This window comes from Rutidosis leptorrhynchoides, chromosome 8, assembly GCF_046630445.1.
Source record: "Rutidosis leptorrhynchoides isolate AG116_Rl617_1_P2 chromosome 8, CSIRO_AGI_Rlap_v1, whole genome shotgun sequence".
Classification (NCBI taxonomy): domain Eukaryota; kingdom Viridiplantae; phylum Streptophyta; class Magnoliopsida; order Asterales; family Asteraceae; genus Rutidosis; species Rutidosis leptorrhynchoides.
The window spans coordinates 238,242,372-238,258,583 of record NC_092340.1 but is presented as its reverse complement, the minus strand read 5'-3'; the positions used below and the strand labels follow the sequence as shown (position 1 = coordinate 238,258,583).

General features: G+C 39.7%; 1 pseudogene; it reads right to left on the bottom strand.

Moving 5' to 3' along the window:
* Positions 1 to 7,326: 7,326 nt before the first annotated feature.
* LOC139864044 (ATP synthase protein MI25-like) lies at positions 7,327 to 8,592 on the bottom strand (annotated as a pseudogene).
* Positions 8,593 to 16,212: the final 7,620 nt, after the last annotated feature.

Sequence of the window (16,212 nt, the reverse complement as noted above, 5' to 3'; positions counted from 1 at the left end):
GTGGGGGAGTTACACTCCCGCACGAGGAAGTTTTAGTGTGAGATTTCGAATGATGCTTTTGGTAGATCCGGAAAATGTTATCGAGACCTGATTTTGGTCAATTTGTGGTAAATTACAATTTGTGATAAATTGTACTTATGGTTTGGATTTGAATTATCACCGAGGTGGTAATGTGGTAAATCTCGTTGAGAGATAATGGACGTGTTTGGTGAGCAAGGTGAAATCCTTCGGTTAAGGGAGGTGTGTGTCAGATTCTCTTCTAGAGAATTATTATTTTGTACCTATGTTTGATATAGATGGTTCTTGCTCGAGTGTGTGAATGGTTAGTGGTATCCGTTAGGATTCACTATGGCGTAGCAGAGCGCGATGTTACGCTACTCGTCGTTCGAGGCCAAAAGGGCGTTGATTGATGAAGCATGACTTTCGGAGTCCGCTGACTTCATCATGGTTATTGATTGGTGGAGCATGACTTTCGAGTCCGCTGACTTCATCATGGTTATTGATTGGTGGAGCATGACTTTCGAGTCCGCTGACTTCATCATGGGAGTATGCGATTGGTGGAGCATGACCTTCGGGGTCCGCTGACTTCATCATGAGCGAGGTGTTATATTGGTAAAGCATGACCGTTGACGGGGTCCGCTGACTTCATCCGGTTTTGAGATTGGTGAAGCATGATCTTCGGGTCCGCTGACTTCATCATGGTAGTGGGTCGCGTGTGGTTTCAGATTCACGATGACGCGTGTGGTTTCGGTCATCTTATTGTGGAAGTGAGTCGCGTGTAGTTCGGATTCACAAATGACTCGTGTGGTTTCGGTCATTGTATTGAGGAGTGAGTCTCGTGTAGTTCGGATTCACAAATGACTCGTGTAGTTCGGTCATTCCTTTGGGATAGTGACTCTCATGTAGTTCGGATTCACTAAGGCGCGTGTAGTTCGGCCAATCCCGATTGTTATTGTGGTGAAGGTAGTGAGTCTCGTGTAGTTCGGATTCACTAAGGCGCGAGTGTTTTCGGCCAGCCTTCGTGTTGTGTGATCTATCGGTTGTTTTATACACGGATGGTGGGGTCGTAAGGACCGTGTTGTGTGATCTATTCGTTGTTTTATACACCAATGGTGGGGTCGTAAGGACCATGTTGCGTTGGGAATTATTGGTTGTTTATACGCCAATGGTGGGGTCGCGAGGACCATGTTGTGTGGTTAATGATGCGATAGCCGTGTTTCGCTCACATATTGTTACGGGTGTGACAATAGTTGATTTGGTACACCTTGAGATTCGCGTTTCCATAGTCGTTTTGGGCGCTATCGGTTTTAGCCGTTGGATTATGATGTTACGGTAGTTGCGTATTGGTCATATTGCGCACTACAAGGGATGTTTAGTGATTGGTGTTATCCGTAAGGATTCGTTTGGTTCGGTCTTCATCGCTTCGGGATGTTGACCTTAGGTTGAGACTTGGTTGTTTTTAGCGTCGTACTCGGTAAGGGTATGCTAAGGAATTGATATCTCGATACGAGATTAGTTGAGTTTTCCCAATGTGAGGGATTGAGTTAGTACTAGTGCTCGGAATTGTGGAATTGATAAATCGCGGGTGACGATTTAGTTGTCAAAGGCAATTCATTGGGAAGAATTGCTTAGGAAAGTCGGTTGGGACTTATGTTTGAGGACAGTGAAGTGTGGTCCGTTTGGTTAAGTGACGAGGATCACGAGGACGTGATCGAATCTAAGTGGGGGAGAGTTGTAACACCCCGTTTTTTTCTCCGTACATGATTTATAAGTGTATTGTGTATGTACGATAGGCGTATGAAGGGTTCGGGACATTTTCTAGTGTTAAGTCTTGTGTGAGGAGAAATTTACTCAAATCGTGCTTTATGTCGCGGCGCGACAAAGGAGGCCGCGGTGCGGCAATGGACTGAAATTGAGATCAGAAGTAGGACAAAAAATGATCCCAGAACTAGGCAAATGTCGCGGCGCGACATTTAAGGCCGCGGCGCGGCATTCTAGGCAAACTGGTGCCGGATTTTTGTAATATTACATGAGAAGCAAGGGCATTTTGGTCTTTTCACGTTTGAGCCAGATTTGAGGCTTTAACCTCATCCACTCCTTTCATTTTCCTAATTTCATTTTCCTTTTCTTTCCATTTTTCTCTCAAAACTCAAACATCCATTTGATTTCAAAGGTATTTTTGGAAAGGAAGAAGCTGGATTTGATCTTTGGCATAGTTGACTAGGTTGTTCTCCTCGTTCTTGGCTACACGGTGATACTAGTGGTAAGCTCTAACTCTGAATTTCATTTTCGTGTTCATCATTCAAATGTGGGGCTTTTGATGGTACGAGTCATAGGTGAAACCCATTTAGTTGTTAATTGGAGATTAACACCAATATTCGGGTTTATTGTTGTTAAAGGCGGGTTTTGGGTTGGTTAATGATTTAACCATGTTTAAGACTTGTAAATGGTGTACAATCACTAGCATTAGTGATTATTGATGTTTTGGAGACTTTTAGGGTTTTCGTGGTTGACTAATTTTGACTAGAGTAAAAATTAGGGTTTGTTGAGGATTATGACTCGAATGTCGATTCGATGAAGTTTGTAAATTTAAAATGGATTAAGTTGAAGTATAAAACCGAGTTAAACATGTTTTGGTGTTAAAACTTGTAAATGATGGGATTTTGACCTTGTGTTCGGGTTTAAATGGCATATTAGGACCATTTTCACTCATGTTAGTGACTATTGGTTAGTTTGGGCGCGTTCGGTGTTTGGAAGTGCATTTGGGTCGATATTGCACTAAGGGTAAATTGGGTTGCTTTGTAAGTCAACCCTAATTGTGTATTGTTGTATTTGTGATAATGGAATAGGTACTTTCCATTGACGAGTCGCGGATTACTTGGAAGCATTCATCAAGGCGACAAGGTGAGTGTTAATATCCTATATGCATATGTATGTGTAGGATGGGTGCGGGTCGGGTGAAGTGGTTCTCGATTATAGAGCTCACTTCACATATAGGTGGAATTGATGGACTTGTGTACATGTCCAATTGGCACGGATGTGCATTTTGGTTGACCACCTTTGGCGAGGTGCACACTTCAATGTACGTTATCACATGGGCTTGTGAGTGGAATAATTATATACGTATGTATATGAGTTATTTATTTGTGGGGTATGGGTTGAAGTTCGATGTTGACGATACCATACCCTAGAGTATATTTGTGATGTTGATGAGGGTTTAAAGTTCGTTGTTGACGATACCTCATACGTATGGAATTAAAGTTCGATGTTGACGATGCCATACGATTATTGTAGTGACGTTGATGAGGGTTTAAAGTTCGTTTTTGACGATACCTCATATGTGGGTTTAAAGTTCGTGTTGACGATACCACATTAATATAGGCGAATGGGATTTAAGTTCGATGTGGACGATACCATTCGTTGGGCTAGCCATGAGATCTTGAGTACTATGGATGTTGTGAACATCGATGTTTGTCGTATTGTTGTGTATATATATATATATATATATATATATATATATATATATATATTAAAGTATTGTTGTGGTGTAGCTAAACCTTCGGGTGTAGCTTATTGGCGTTGTTCATATCGTCGTTGGTGAATTTATATTTTGTTGATGTATCTTTAGCTCGTTACTTAGTGATCGTACGGTATGCTTAGTATTAGCTTACCTTTAGGCTTGGATGCTCCGGTATGCGGTATTTGATATTTTGTGGCGTGTCCATTTTATGCATATATATGTATGTAGTATATTTCCACTCACTAAGCATTAGCTTACCCTCTCGTTGTTGATATTTTTATAGGTTCGCATGCTTGGTGGCTCGGGTGAGCTTGGGGATTAGAGATCTTGGCTAGGTTGCTTAGAAGATCTTGCTTTTGTATTCGATTAGGATTTGGGTAGCGTAGTCCCAAATCACCATGCTCGGTTTTGTTGGAAACTAAACTAGTCGGGTTGTGTATGTCCGTTTGGACAATTAACTAATGTATTAAATGTTTTAAGGTTATTAAACCTTCTATTGTAATTAAAGATGTTTATGGAAACACAATTGGGACGTAAAGTGTTATTTAAAGCATATTAAAAGGAAAAAATTTTATGGGCCGGTTTTAATACGGGTTGGGTTATTACAGCATGTAAGATGAAAGCAACTTAAGATAACTTTATTAAATTAAGGAAAGCGTTCACCATTTACAGACGAGATCTGGACTATTACAAGTGCTAACATCCTCTAGACCGCTCCTAGTACAATCTTCGGCGTTCGCCTCCGGGTACTTAATTTCCCACTCGGAGGTGAGAAGGCCTTGAAAGCTCTAGTGAGAGAAAGTGTATTGTAGTGAGAGAGTGAAAAGAGGTGTGTGTAAATTAGATGACAAAAAGCACTTTAAATAGACTTGAAAATGGCCTGCATATGGCTAGGAACCATCGACATGTCAAGATCAAAATTCGAATTGGTTCTTGGTCCTGGTCAAAGACCACTGTGTTCGTGCCGGCAATCCAACAAAAAAGCGAAGTAGGGGTCTCTTTCTTTCCATTACGAACTACACGCTTCGCCTGCTCCCTCCCCGTGTCCCTATCGCTCCTGTCCAGAGCGAAGAGAAGGCGAAACACCGCCGAAGCAACACAAGCAGGGATCTATTGCTACGTAATAATAGAGCAGGATAGCCATTTACACCCACATGTTTGAATTTGTAGGTAAAGAGCTTGCTTGTTCTACGGGATCCGACGCATCCAGCAGAGCAAAAGAGCCTTCCATTCTTTTTGGCGTCATCCTTCCGCATTGGCGGCAAGTGGAGTGCCACAATCTCATTCATCATTTTGGATCTACATAAGCCGAAGCCCATAGCACTGGCGACAGCTCCGGCATGAATTCAAGGAGGATGTATAGCTGATATAGGATCTTGTGGAACAGGATTTGATTATGCAAGCGATTCGGTATGAACGAAGAAATTTTGAACAAAAGGGTCGGAAGTTGCCGATAGGAAAGGAGAGAAAAACAAAGCAATGCCAAGAGCTGCGTCAATCTGATGTTCATCGATAGACGAAGCTCTCTCTTTATCATCTAGCGCCAGATGCAATAAAGGATGAGTCATTTTTCCTTCTTGCGAACCACAGGAGCGCCTAACACCCAGAGGAATAAAGCTTATTTGGGAAAACGGCGCATAAAAAGGGCTGGCCCATTAAAAGTCCTGTGCCTTCGCGAACGAAGTTCATAATCAATAAGGGTTCGTAGAACGAAGGGAGTGTACAACTGGGTTGTAGCCCTAGTTTTTTGTTCATAACTAGGGAGAGATAGAATGGAGTTCTTCACGAAGTTCGAGACAAAGGAATAAATAAGACTTTCTCTATGGCCTCCTCGTTTTGAGGCATTATGGCTTTGGGTCAACCCCGGTAACAAAGAAGGAATCCATAAAAACTTAGGATCTGACACCATGATAAAATACTACCCTCATGATTAGACCATGTCCCTGAGATTTGATAAAAGAAAGGTGCATTTGCGGTTAATTCATTGTCATTAGATAAGTTATTAGGAATATGACGGAACGGAAGACCAAGGAAAGAAAGAAGAATGCACCAAAATGCAGGTGCTACACCAAACACTGGTGGTTCTTTCTTGTTGTAAGTGAATGCAATGAAAAGACCCAGAAATAACGAAAAATAAAACAATTCATATATTGACGTGCTCATTTCAAAATTTCTGCTTTGTTATTCCCATCATCCTGTGGTTTCAGGATGATCTACAAGAAAGGTGGCAGGATTCGAACCTGTACTCTGACCATGCATCACCGCCTTCAACCCATTAGTCTCCGTTACAAGGTAGGGCGGGGGTGAGGAAAGGTAGAAATTAGTTCATGCCACAATGATCCCTATGGAAGGGAAATTTCTCGAGATTTTTGGCTCGCAATAAAGCTAGGGTCTTGTTCGGGCAAGCTATTGATTCCATTTATGAACCAAACAAGATTATTCCATTAGTCCTATCTATCCTCCTCTCCACCTCTCTTTTTCTTAGGAAAGCCTGGCCAGAACCACACATGCAAGTTTCCCTGCATGTCTCTTCCTCTTACGATTACGCCCAACAGCCCACTTGAGCAATTTTCCACTCTCCCATTGATTCCTATGAAGATAGGAAACTTGTATTTCTCATTCACAAATTCATCCTTGTTTATGCTGCTAACTCTCAGTTTGGTCCTACTTCTGATTCATTTTGTTACTAAAAAGGGAGGAGGAAACTTAGTACCAAATGCTTGGCAATCCTTGGTAGAGCTTATTTATGATTCCGTGCTGAACCTGGTAAGTGAACAAATAAGGGGTCTTTCCGGAAATGTTAAACAAAAGTTTTTCCCTTGCATATTGGTCACTTTTACTTTTTTGTTATTTTATAATCTTCAGGGTATGATACCTTATAGCTTCACAGTTACAAGTCATTTTCTCATTACTTTAGGTCACTCATTTTCTATTTTTATTGACATTACTATAGTGGGATTTCAAAGAAATGGGCTTCATTTTTTAAGCTTCTTATTACCCGCAGGAGTCCCACTACCGTTAGCACCTTTTTTAGTACTCCTTGAGCTAATTTCTTATTGTTTCCATGCATTAAGCTTAGGAATAGGTTTATTTGCTAATATGATGGTCAGTCATAGTTTAGTAAAGATTTTAAGTGGGTTCGCTTGGACTATGCTATGTATGAATGATATTTTTTATTTTATAGGGTATCTTGGTCCTTTATTTATAGTTCTTGCATTAACCGGTCTGGAATTAGGTGTAGCTATATTACAAGATTATGTTTTTACGATCTTAATCTGTATTTACTTGAATGATGCTATAAATCTCCATTAAAGTGGTTATTTATTTATAATTGAACAAAAGAGAGGAGGCGAAGCCGCTTTACCGAATTGTAGAGGTGAAGGAACGAGAACTTCCCCTGAATCGACAAAAGTAAAAGTATATAGCATTTATAGCTTTAACGCTTATATTTATACACTAACATACACACACACACACACACACACACACACACACACACATATATATGTTCAAAATTTTGGGTTCTTTATACACCAACACACACACACACACACACACACATATATATATATATGTTCAAAATTTTGGGTTCTTTATAAATTTTGCTAGATCTGGGCTTTGGCTCCAGGCTTCAACTTGATCTTGTGGTAGACTGGCTTCCTAGGGGGCACTTGGAAACTCACTCATGGGGTATGAAATCCCCAAATTCCTAAATTACTTGCTGCACTTCTTCGGAAAGAAGTCGTCTTGGTATTGGATCCGCTCTTCTCTTAGCATGAACATGAATTCTATTCTATTCGTCTTCTTTATTCAGCCCCCACCTGAACCATTCTTAAGACCACCAAGCCCTCCCGAATGAGTTCTACTATAGAAGCTTTCAACGTAGACCCGGGGACAAATTTTTCACTCATTGAGAAGTGAAAACCTGTGACTAGAATGTCCTGAAGACGGATGTGATAGGAAGAAGTGGCATTTGGAAGTGTTGCTGACTTAACATTTAGGTTTCGACATAACAAAGCTTGCACTGTCTATTCACACTTAGGCGCACTGTGTGCCATTGGTAATGATTCTACTACGGTGCCACAAATTCGCAAGCTGATCCTAAGTAATCGTTGTTGTTCATTGGATTCTGGAGGAACTACTTTGTTAGGATTGAGGAATTGCTGTGATTCTTCCTTAATAGCCTGGATTCTCCCGTCGAGAGTCACTTTGAAAGTCTTACCTAAACTCTTCCGACTGAATATGATAAAGCCTATAAAACAACGACCTACTATCATTTCTTCATTATAGATTGAGATCTTCTTCGAACTTGATGTACAAATAGATAGAATAGCATCAAATAGCATCTTTCTAGCCTGCATATTCGTGGAACTCAATCTCATTTAGAAAGCCTTCTCTCTATCTTTCAGCAACTGAACGGGAAGTGGTTTAGGAAAGGACTTTAGAATCGGCTCGGCCAGCGAGAAAGGCCCTGACCCTGCCAACCAAGTAAAAATAAAAAAGAAAGAAGAGAACAAAAAGAGAACTTCGTATTTTGGTCACTCTCTAGGAGTCACGTTTAACCTTGAATGCTATTAATAGATTCTACAGCAATAGTCCCTCGGACTCGGAAAGTAATAACGAAAATGGCTAACCCAATAGCAGATTCCGCAGTTGCCACCGTTGGATCCAATGAAGCAAATGATTGAACCATCATATCATCCGAAGAAATGGAAAATACCAAAAAGTTCGAATTCACAGCTAATAACATTGATTCAATTGGCATTGACATAATATGATTATTTCGTCTATTAAGGAGGATTCCCCGAATACCTAAAATAGAGATGATCATCAAAAATGTGAAATATTTGATAGGATTCGTTTCGGGAACGTAGAATGTAAGAGAAATTCAAATGTTAGAACTCCAGTACGTATGGAACCAAAAGAAAAAAGACTACCCTCATGATTACCAAAGGTTATTTAATAGGCGAATGGTAGTATGATATAGGTTAAACTGTGTACATCACGAAGCTTGTACTACTAGAACTAGGAGTTGAGTTAGATAACTCGGAACACCAACCCCATCGAGATGAAAAAAAGAAAGAGTAGCAACTACATCAACAACTTAGATTCCTGACGTGAACGGCCGCTCACTCACTAAGTTCTGTAATTCATTTCCATTTTCCGATTGTTTTTTAAGTCGAAGAGTGACTACTGACTTCTGCTTGTAGTTCCTCTCTTGTTAGTTCGTGATACAGTACTCGCGCAACAGCGCTTACAGCAGCTCGTAGCTATTATACGCAATGCATGGGGCTTAGGTACATTGGGGCTATGCTAGAAAATCAAAACCAAATGAAATTCTTACGAACCTATCCACGAATAGCTAGAAAACCCTTTTTCTTTATTTACGATAATTTATGTGCTTCGATGTTTTTCCACTTGGCTGTACAACAAGAGTTTCAGGCCGACAATGAAAAACTCCACCAAAACTATAGTAGATTCGGGATTTGATTAGATAACGTTAAAACTTTTTTTGGAAGTAAGAAATTGTTTACGTTTGTCGTAGCCAATCCTGTAGGCGCTTTGAACTGAAGGATGAACGAATGCCCTCATCTGCGACTGACTCTCATTTAGAAAAAATTTGACCCTACCCACTTCTTTAGGCTACCCACCTTAAATGGGCTGGGCTCTACTTCACAAATGAAATTCATAAAAGCCCGTTGCAACCACCTTTCGAGGAAAGGCAGGGCACACATCGCTTTCTTCTTCAATCTCTCATCTGGATAGAGGCCTATTCCTCACCATAACTGGACATTCTCTTCTTTTTACGGGGCATAGAGTGTCAGCTAAATGCACAGGTAGGCCCTTTTGACCCTTTAGGAGGAAAGCGAGTTAGCTGGTACGGGCGGACCCAGAAAGAAGAGAGGAGGGTTCACCACCAGTCAAGAAAGGAAAAAGTTGGTTCAGGATGGCAAGCGCAACCTCTCGCCTAGATCGAGATCCTTGGATAGAAGATCTCAATGCGACCTCTTCGTTATCATATCAAAGCTGCTTTCCACTCTTTTCCCGGGTGGAGCTTCTTTAAATGCAGCAAGCCCCGCGAGTAGTCGAACAAATGAGAGGTTGTCGACGAAGGGGTCAAAGGTTGCGCTTGCGACAATCTGAAGGTTGCGCAAGACCCCTTCAACCTCGCCCGTGTGTTAGCTTGCTTGTACTATCGCTCGCCTGCCTGACCTGCTTTCTGGAAAGCTTCTTTATGGCAAGCGCTACCGTAACCTAGAAAGCGCTACATCTTGCTAACGTCGTCTGAATTGCCTTGCAAGTGCTACATATATATTGCAAGCCCACATCGCCTTCGTCTCCCATTGTAGTCGCCTTCTTCATATGGCAAGTGCTACCCGTCGCTTGCGCTACATTGTCTAACGATAACCTTGCCTGACCGCTTCCACTCTGACTGAGCTGACCGTCGCACCTGACTTCTATATCCCATTATCCATAGATCTCCATCCTTATCATTGTCAGTCTAAGCAAAAGGTTACTAAGTCAGATGTTTGGTGAACACATTCGTAATGTGTATGGGTCTAGTAGGTGTACTAGAAAGTAAGCGATGATTGGTCTACCCCATTAAGCGTAATCCCGCTAGCCAATGAAAGGTTCTTCTTGGACTGTGAGCGACGACACCAGATCCGAGCTAAGTGAGAGAAGATAAATGCGATTAAACTGCTTTATAACTGCTCGATTTATAAGTCTTGCCTAAGTCCTAGACTTGAATGAAGCAGCCTGGCTGAAAGTCGTATTTGCTTTTGCTTTTCTTCACTTGTTCTCTTTTCTTAGTTAGGCCCAGGAAAGTACAAGATATAGCTCAACAGTGCTAGAGATGTCGGTAGTCTCAAATCTGTCCCTTCCCCCACTCTCTATTGGCTTGTTTCGTAGGTATAGAGTAGTATAACATAATCGTGTCTATCACTGAAGGATGGAACAAGATGATGAAGAAGGCGGCGAAGGTATGGAGGAAAATATGGGAAGAGAACAAGGAGATCTCTGAAAAGAGACGGGGGAGGCAAAGAAGTAGTAGAAATTTTGAAGAGGATACATCCCGCTCTTGGACTTAAGACAATGTGCGTCGCGTGCTCGATCTAGTAATACATACCAAAAGGTTCGAAGAAGGATAATGAGTGAAGATCTGCCCAGCCAAGTCGTCGACCGATGCGGTACCTGAACTGAATGCTCTGAGGTTGAAAGGCAAGTAGATAAGTAGATTCCTACCTGTATTTTTATTGTCTCGATTCATCCACTGCTGCTACTGATAATGGAAAAGGTTATGAAGTTGACTTCTTTGCCTTCTTGAAGGTGGTTGGGCCTAATTAAATGGAAAGGTCAGCTGGAGCGAAAACCAATCAAACTCAGAAAGATAGGTAGATCGAGCGCGCTCAATCTGTCCCTCCAACGTGAACTGACTTAATTCACTAAGCAAGGCGCGATCTTCCTCATTCTCCTTGTCTTGGACAAATCTTTTGATGAACTGTCACTAAACTAAAAAAGAAAGAAGAGAATCTTGTTTAGAGTGACTACCCAATGGGAAAGAGAAAGGTAACTTACGCATCCAAGGATAACATATATTCAAAATACTAAAATAGCGTACGCGTAGGTTATATAGTATAGACTCAAGCCGCTTCGATCTTCTATCGCAAGTCCTTCTTCACTGGAAGAATGGAACCCTGATTGGTATGCCAACCTTTTCTCTGGACTGGATAGGTTGACCTATTGGAAAGAACTGGGTACCGGGCTTGTTACCATGTCTCCCGAGTGATGACTCAGTACATATGGCGTAAGATGTGATTCCACATCTCGAGTGTCGCACGGTCGGCACTCTTTAAATAATCCCATTTCGTCACCACCATCAACCAAAAATGATAATAATAAGCCCATCGCATCAACCGAAAAATTGATAATTTTACCATACAGAACATCTCAATAATTCTCTATGAGGGCTCAGAGACGCCTCCAAATAGCGCTCTCTTCATTCCCTATCGCTCTCCTTACTTCAGATAGATGCCGTCTACGATCTGCCGACGTGGGGAAATCGTAGATGTCTGCGAAGTAAGAATGAAAACCTTGCTCTATAGCTTCAGCTCCGTTACCGCGTATAAGTAGTTCTATCCTTTCCCACTTATAAAGACTTTGGGTGTATGTAATCAACTTCTCTATTCGCCTATTGCATTCTCGCATGTGTCGTTCGAAAGCTCTTGTTTCCCTTGCCTCGTCAAAGGTCGATTCCCATTGAGGAGCCCCTTGCTGGACTTGCTCTTGGGGGTGCTGGCCCGCAATCACAAAATGGTTGTTCACCTCCACTTGGGGGGCTGACCCGCAATCACAAAATGGTCGTTTGTAGGAGGCGGTGGGGGATTGAACCCACCCCCGCCTCCCCCGCCCAAGGCAGGAAGAAACGGAGCTACCGCTTGCCGCAACTCGTCCATCATGAGATACCCACCCCAATACAACACCTTCAATAAAATCCATTAGAAAACCTTAAAAAAATGAGATTAAGAAAAATGTAGATGGATACAGAAATGACGGGTGATGATATAGAAATGATGGGTGACGGAACAAGTTTTCCTAATCGAGATTTAAAAACAACTAATAGAACAATCGTCCTCAGTGAGAGGTCTATTGAACTCAATCTCATTTAGAAAGCATTCTCTCTATCTTTTAGCAACTGAACGGAAATGGTCTAGGAAAGGACCTAAAAATTATAAAGAACCCAAAATTCCTCTAGCGCATTATAATATATATATTGAAGATAATATACAACCTATATGAATGGGAAATACGTAAAAAAATTAGTATTTTTTAAGAACGACAATTCGTACACTCAACACCTATTTATTTATCGATATGCCTACGACGGCGCATGAACCCTCAAGCTTTCTAGTTGAAATTTTTTTCAAATACCGTAAAACTTTAAGCCCTTTGATTTTGAGAAAATAGTTAATATATGAAGTTGTAAAATAATTATTGTAAAAGGTTAGTTGACATCAAAAAAACATTAAGTTACACTGACATTTAAATCCAGTCTTATTTTCAAAGATAGTGATTACTTTATACGTCACCGAAAATATAGATGCCTTAAATTATTACCTTAAAAAGAAAGAGAACAATGTTAACTATCTATAGATACCGTACAAATTTTATGCAAAATTTATTGATTGCGGGTTCAAAGTTGTTAGAAGTTACTGTATGTTATTTTAAATGGTGATTTTTGCATCTTTAAATTTGGGACATATAGCTCAAAAGTATAAGTTTAAAGTCAAAATTTTACAAAATAAAAAGTATCACTTTTTGTATTGTCTTAAAAGGACATCGATTTCGATTTAGTGCACAAAGAGGATTCGAATTCAAAAAAAGTTACAATCTACGTAATATTTGTCCACATATGCATCCACATAGACGCCACCTCATCAAATATACTGAGGTGGAAGAAACATCATCATCTTTTCCAAAATTCCGGCCAATTTTCTGTCAAAATGTCACAAAAATGGCTTTAAAGGACCTTTTGTATATGACAATACTAAATTAGTGTCCTACAGAAGCACATAAAGTTGTTCTAATATAACCCAAATCATTCATAAAATGTTAACATTATAGCACCCGTTTTTATGACCTAGATTTAGTAAGTCTCCTATCACATTCTATTAATATGACCTTTTGTATAGGACAATACTAAATTAGTGTCCTACAGAAGCACATAAAAATGTTCTAATATAACCCAAATTATTCATAAAATGTTAATATTATAGCACCTGTGCTTATGACTTAGATTTACCAAGTCTCCATGTGATATTCTATTAATATAATTTTTATAAGATATTTAATTATATTTAATGGTTGGAGATTTTAATCATAAGGGAAATAGTAAATTATGATTAGATAATTTATTAAATGGGTAAAGGAATTGCTTTGTGACAAAGGTCACGAAGAATACCTCGTTGACTGAAATAGACTTTGTAAGCATTGTAGTTTGGATTGGAGATAAAATGCTATATAGCTTACGAGCCGGTTCCCTCCGATCTGAAATATGTGTATCTTTCTTGCTTATTCCATTTCTTTGCAAAACATAAATAGATATGTGTGCAGGTCCTAGTCACACGTGCGCGTGTTTAGTCTTTCACGCGTGTGATTGTACACACACACACGTATGATTAGTGCTAGTAAATGTGTTAGGTGTAATTTTGACCAGTGTTTAGAATTTCACTATATAAACCGGCTTACAATGTTTAGACGTTATGAATATGATTGGATGTGTATTCTAACTTGGAACATTTTGTTCTAGGGTGATAAAAGGGAAAGAGGAGAATCGATAATATTAGACCTCTGAGTTCTTGTTGATCACCAGGTGAATGGAAATATCCTAATGGATATCATTAGTAGTAACAAGTGTAGTTACTATCAGTTGGTATGACTAGCTATGAATTATAGCTTATGGTTATATGCGCACTATTTGTTAGACAGTGATATCATTTGAAAAGTCGTAAAGTTTATCATGGGATGAGACTAACAGAGTGAGTCCGATGAAGTGACCAGATTGTTTTAATTCTATAATAGCGGGTTCTAAGTCTACTACGACTACCTATGAGTTAGTAAGGGAAGTATGACCTATGGTCATTCTTTAGATGACAATAGTATTGTGAAGCACTTATGTTAGTAAATTAATCTTGACATAATATATGGGAAATACGGAGTAGTTTGGGTTTTTTGTTAGTTACTTAGTATGAGATCTTGAAGTGCTTGACTCATGGATACGTAATGATTTAAAGGCATTTTATGCTTTATCCTACCATCCATGTAAAATGTTTAACATGTCACATGGAATTACGTAGATTTGGTGATTCTGATTAGATGATAATGTCCATGAACCTGAGTATCCACTGGTACATCTACATATCAGTGTAGACGACTCTATGTCCTTCAGGAACGGAGTGAGCTATCGCAATAGGTGGCATTGTCTATAAGGGATTCCTACTATTTACAAAAAGGTATAAATGTTCATAGCATAACCATAGAACCTGATTCATACCGATTCGAGAGACGTGATAAATTCTTTGACAAGTGGTAAAATGATAAAGAAGGAAGGTTCTATTTACAAAAAAATAACTGTTACACCATGGACAAGTTAGATACTAACTTCCATGAACACACTTGGTTAATCCTAACATTTTCATCCCTTTTTGAATTGAACACCCATTTCCGCAAATTTAACCAATAATCCCATTGAATCATTTTTGACTCAGATCGTGTTTTGGTACAATGTACATTATCTATTAAGAAATCATTTCCAAAGTCTATGTACGATCACGATGTAAATTGAGGTGATTGTGTAGCAGAGTTATGACTTGCTAAGCCGGTGTCCCTCTGTACGTTCATACTAGGCATCCTCCGACAGTTACTTATTGAAAGTGGCAGCATAGCATAGGAGTTAGTTTTATACAATCATTGTACCTCAGTACGTTTATACTAGTAGATTTATTACTTACTACAATTGATGTGCCTCAGTACGTTCATACTAGGCATCCTACAATAGTTAGTTATTGAAACTATATATATGGTGAACTCTTGATAGGAGAAAAGCTATATAATCATTGGAAAACAACGACGCACTGCGACGTACTTGTGAGATTTTGCAAAAAAATAAAAATAAAAAAAATCAAATTGATTGAATTAAACATTAAAAATTAATTGCAATATACTCCATATGTAGCGATTAAGTATTATGGTGAAGGATTCTGATGATACGCATAATGATTCGTCTCCACAAGGCATACTACACCCCGGACATAGTGTATCTGGCATACATCATCACAAACAGAAAATGTCTTCCCGGCCTCATCTTAGTAGCTGGCCACAAGGTTACTAGTAAACACATCCGGGAAAGGATCACATCAGATAGGGCTCAGCAGGGACATCACAAGAAGTCCCGGCTTTGACAAGAATGCAAGTTACCGACACCGACTAGTCGAATGCGAAAACATTAAGAAACCGAGAACCATGTCTGAAAGGACTGCTAGACCATGAATATCAGGCACCCAGTAACTCCTACAAGGTCATTTGTGTAACGTCCTCCCAATAGGGTCTGGAAGGAACGCCACTAATATCAAAACATACCAACATATTATAATAAACGAGAACAATACTAAATGATGAATTTAACTTTAATGAGTATGCAGCGGAAAATGAAATGTTGTTACAATGACAGGAATAACAATAACGTAAATGTTCACATGCAGAAGTAATAAATGCGATATCTCTTGATCCTATGTCCAAGTAGCATCACATAAGCAGTAAGTATAAGAGCTTGAATCAAACAGCACCTGAGACAAAACATGCTAAAGTGTCAACCAAAAAGGTTGAGTGAATTTCATAGGTTTAACAAAAAGTTTGTCGTTGTTTTAGACCACAAGATTTAGTTTGTAAAGTTGATCTCCCGCAGGATCAAAAAGTTATGCCAATGCGTGATATTTAGACTAAACGTTTAAGTTTGCCCCATGATAAGTTGTGTCTGTCCTTGTCGGTTTAATTTCATTATTAAGTAATACAAAGACTTAGTCAAATGTATCGGGGACGTTACTCCCGATAGGCCTACCCCCAATAATTAAGCATGCAGCAGCAATTAAAAATATCACTGTAGGGACTTAGTCGGACATAGCCGGGTATAGCAT